Source organism: Aquarana catesbeiana, linkage group LG01, assembly GCF_042186555.1.
Source record: "Aquarana catesbeiana isolate 2022-GZ linkage group LG01, ASM4218655v1, whole genome shotgun sequence".
NCBI classification, from domain to species: domain Eukaryota; kingdom Metazoa; phylum Chordata; class Amphibia; order Anura; family Ranidae; genus Aquarana; species Aquarana catesbeiana.
In genome coordinates, this window is record NC_133324.1 from 494,739,766 (window position 1) to 494,744,588 (window position 4,823).

At 44.6% G+C, this 4,823-nt stretch overlaps 1 pseudogene; it reads right to left on the reverse strand.

Annotated features, from left to right (window-relative positions):
* Positions 1-4,172: 4,172 nt before the first annotated feature.
* LOC141124359 (U2 spliceosomal RNA) lies at positions 4,173-4,388 on the reverse strand (annotated as a pseudogene).
* Positions 4,389-4,823: the final 435 nt, after the last annotated feature.

Genomic DNA, 4,823 nt, shown 5'->3' on the forward strand with positions numbered 1-4,823 from the left:
AGAAATCAAAAGTGTTAATTTTAAAGGCTAATATGCAAGTTATTGTCATAAAAAGTGTTTGGGGACCCGGGTCCTGCCCCAGGGGACATGGATCAATGCAAAAAAAAGTTTTAAAAACAGCCGTTTTTTCAGGAGCAGTGATTTTAATAATGCTTAAAGTCAAACAATAAAAGTGTAATATCCCTTTAAATTTCGTACCTGGGGGGTGTCTATAGTATGCCTGTAAAGGGGCGCATGTTTCCTGTGTTTAGAACAGTCCACAAAAAAACAAGAAAAATAGCCCTGGGACTTTAGATGAGGTGAGAGAGGTTTAGCCAATGTCCACAATGAACACTGAGACAAAATCAATTTATTCATTTCAAAATGTTATGTAACTGAGCGGTAACAACAATGATTGTGAGTTACCAGGCATAATAGCCAATGTACACAACACAGATGAACGTAAATATACAAAGATTTATTACAAATGTTATACATCAATGAGCAACAATAAAACTTGAAAATTGCTGGGTCAGTAAGTACACATACAAAATAAGATAAAATGTACATACATGTGGACAGGGAAGTATGTAAACATAATGCAGACATCAATAATACCCAGCATGTACCGGCATAAAATAAGCATCAATAAAGCCCTATGCTCGCTCTTCAGGGGCGGATGCATGAATGTTGTATCTGCAATGTAAGTAATAAGATCAATAAATGTATGTGGTTGGTAAATGGGGGCAGATGGAATGGTTAGCAAGAGAGGCCTGATGCAGAGACCTCATACTTACCGGAGTCTGAGATGAATCGCCAAACGCTGGATATCGAGATGGCAGCAGTGTAATGCATCCAGCTCGGGAGCTGAGGAGGCGGAACAAAACAAGGCCACAATAGGGGAACATCCGGAGGATCAGCACGGACTGGGTAGGGGTATTTCTCACTGCGGTCTCCACTTAGCCCCTTAACATTGTGTCTGGAAAATGTCTGCAAGGATGCATATATATCAGAGGGCATCATAACTGCAAAATGAGCTTATTGTATAGGGTTCTAAGCTTTAATTTATATATACATAAAGATGTAAGTGAGTGAATTAAGGTTATAAGAGTATCTTGGTATGAACAAGCTAACTGAGATATGGAATATAGTAAATGCATGAATGCATGGTTATAAAACTGGTATGGGCAGAGAGACTACGGGGCAATGTAGAATGATATAGTATTACATGTGTATAAAAACAATGTAACAAACCCAATGGGTGTCAAGAAAGTAAAAAAGTTGTACCTCAATAGGAGTGAAAAACATCCAATGGTTGTCAGTTTGTTCTTAGAAATGTGACCGCTCTATCCAATCGCCAAGTAATGAATCAGAATCCCAACCGTGCTGAACGTCCAGATATACCCACAAGACCCCGAAGGCTACACCCCCAGCGTCATGTACGGGCGGTGATGCATGGGCGTCCAAAAGACATCCACCTTCAAAGGGGGGTGCACAGATGCAACAACCACCCAACCGTCCGGGATGACCCACACAGTCCACACCTGAGTTACCTCAGGGAGACGTCAGTGTATGGGCGTGGAAAACATGGCTCCGATGTGCAGGTGGCCACCCCCGTCACAGACAGGAGAGGACAGCAAGAGATCAAGAACAGAGCTCCCCTATGCACATCGCAGCCCCCGAGCTGGATGAAAACCACTGCCACAAAAGACCACCAGCGAAAGGGGAACAGCTCAGCCCAGCAAGGCCCCCTGGGAGCAGTATGCAAATATAACTGGCCAAAGAGTGATAACACACTAGATGTAATATGGACAAAGGCTAATGGTAACAACAGACCAGTGTGTGGGCTGAATGAGTGTCTTCCACCCGGGTTCAATCAAAAAAAGGAAGATTAAGGTCTGGTGTGACCCCTCTGACACCTCCATCCCTAATAGTGCACAAAAAAACAAGAAAAATAGCCCTGGGACTTTAGATGAGGTGAGAGAGGTTTAGCCAATGTCCACAATGAACACTGAGACAAAATCAATTTATTCATTTCAAAATGTTATGTAACTGAGCGGTAACAACAATGATTGTGAGTTACCAGGCATAATAGCCAATGTACACAACACAGATGAACGTAAATATACAAAGATTTATTACAAATTTTATACATCAATGAGCAACAATAAAACTTGAAAATTGCTGGGTCAGTAAGTACACATACAAAATAAGATGATAAAATGTACATACATGTGGACAGGGAAGTATGTAAACATAATGCAGACATTATGGTCCGGGCCGGGATCTGGGGGTCCCCTTGTTAAAGTGGGCTTCCAGATTCCGATAAGCCCCCCGCCCGCAGACCCCCACAACCACCGGCCAGGGTTGTGGGGATGAGGCCCTTGTCCTCATCAACATGGGGACAAGGTGTTTTGGGGGGCTACCCCAAAGCACCCTCCCAATGTTGAGGGCATGTGGCCTGGTACGGTTCAGGAGGGGGGGGGCGCACTCTCGTCCCCCCCTCTTTTCCTGCGGCCTGCCAGGTTGCGTGCTCGGATAAGGGTCTGGTATGGATTTTTGGGGGGACCCCACGACGTTTTTTTTTTGTTTTTTTTGGCGCGGGGTTCCCCTTAAAATCCATACCAGACCTGAAGGGTCTGGTATGGAATTTAGGGGGAACCCCACGTCATTTTTTTTTTTTAAATTTTGGCCGGGGTTCCCCTTAATATCCATACCAGGCCTGAAGAGCCTGGTATGGAATTTAGGGGGACTCCCACGTCATTTTTTTTTAAATTTTGGTTCGGGGTTCCCCTTTGGGGAATTCACATGCCGTTTTTATCAATGAACTTCTATGTGTATTGTCGGCAATGCAATAGCCGCGGGTAGCTTTAAATTAGTTTTTTCCTTCAAAATGTAATTTTGCCGTCAGACTGTTCTAAACACAGGAAACATGCGCCCCTTTACAGGCATACTATAGACACCCCCCAGGTACGAAATTTAAAGGGATATTACACTTTTATTGTTTGACTTTAAGCATTATTAAAATCACTGCTCGCTTTTAAAACTTTTTTTTGCATTGATCCATGTCCCCTGGGGCAGGACCCAGGTCCCCAAACACTTTTTATGACAATAACTTGCATATTAGCCTTTAAAATTAGCACTTTTGATTATTCATGTTCGTGTCCCATAGACTTTAACGGTGTTTGCGTGTTCGAACGAACTTTTTTCCTGTTCGCATGTTCTGGTGCGAACCGAACAGGGGGGTGTTCGGCTCATCCCTACTCCCAGTAAACAATGCCTGGGGTCAGAGGGGATATCGATTTGGAATAACAACAGCAAGAACCGAGGCCCAATATCTTGGGCAATTTGGGATATCTCCACAACATATATATTAGATCCCCATGGTCCCTACTACAGTTAGGGCAAACTGGGTCCTACAGAAGCCCCATTTTGAGCAATTTCACCGGGGTATTTTTTTTGTAAAGCCTGTGGTGTGTGAACATACTCAAACTCCACCCAAGTGCGCACAAAAAAGTGAAAACACAAAAAGTGCACAGGGTGTACACATGGTCCTCCTCTGAGGAGAAAGGACTCCCCCAGGGTGCAGGGCTCCTGATGGGGACAGGGGTACTTCACTGTTCCACCGGGCCAAAGCCAGGCAGACTCCGTTCTTTGGGAGGTCTGCCTAAACAGACCATCCCAAGTACTAGGTGGGGCTCCCCCAATGGGAGACCCCATGATAGAGGGCGAACTAAGCCAGAAGGCCATATTCACTCCCTCCCAAGACTTTCGGGGCAGGCCTGAGGACCTACACCCTACTGATCAAACGTCAAAAGTGTACAGCAAAACCAAAAAAAGTCAAAATGTGACAAACACACACACACATAAAAGTGGGGGGAAGGAAAGTAGAGAAGTGCAAAGGTGTCACTGGGCAATACAATGGCCGGCCTTTTGGCCAGGAATAAAAAATTCCTCTGGCCCCTGCCAAAAGGCCCAGGGCTAGAGGCAGGTGCGAAAAAAAGTCTGAAATAGTGCAGTGACCTTGGTGCCAATAAAACTAAAAATGTACCTCATACACAGTGAGAATTACGGCACCCCTGGACTGACACTCCAGGGGCATACACCATGGGCTTCTTTCGGAGGCTGGCCTTCGGCCAGACCAGTGCAGCCTCATGCCTACCAGGAGGCGTCAGAATTTAAACAGCTTAGGGAGAGCCTTGCCTACAACTGGGAACAAGCCTTTTGCAAGGCCAAATTCAACCCAGGAGGAAAAGGCCCTCCCACCACCATCACCATTGCTTACCAATTACCTCAGAAGAGATACTCGCCAGCGCCCCCACCCTACAGAAGGCACTAGCATTCTCCCCTCTAAAGACTGATAAGAACAGATACTACACTTGATCTTAGCCAAAAGGCCGAGAAGCATGTATAAGGTACTCCAGTGGTCATCAACCCGTCCTCAGGGCCCACTAACAGGCCAGGTTTTATGTATTACCTTAGGGAGATGCAGACTAGAGTACTGCAATCACTGAGCAGCAAATTATATCACTTGTGATGTACTTCAGTTATCTTGCAAACCTGGCCTGTTAGTGGGACCTGAGGACAGGGTCGATGGCCACTGATGTACTTGCAATAAAAGGGTATACTTGTGATATAAGAAAAAACAAAAGCCCAAAGGCTGAAGCTGCGCTAGAAATAATATGTGAATATCGAAAAAAGAATATTAAAATAAAGCTGCCAGCACCTAGAAGTCTAGTATCAAAACTCCAAAACCATAAATAAAAATACAAAAGATGCAGCGCTAAAATAACATCTGAAATAAAAAAAACTTGAATTGAAAACAGGATGAGACCAAAGAAAAC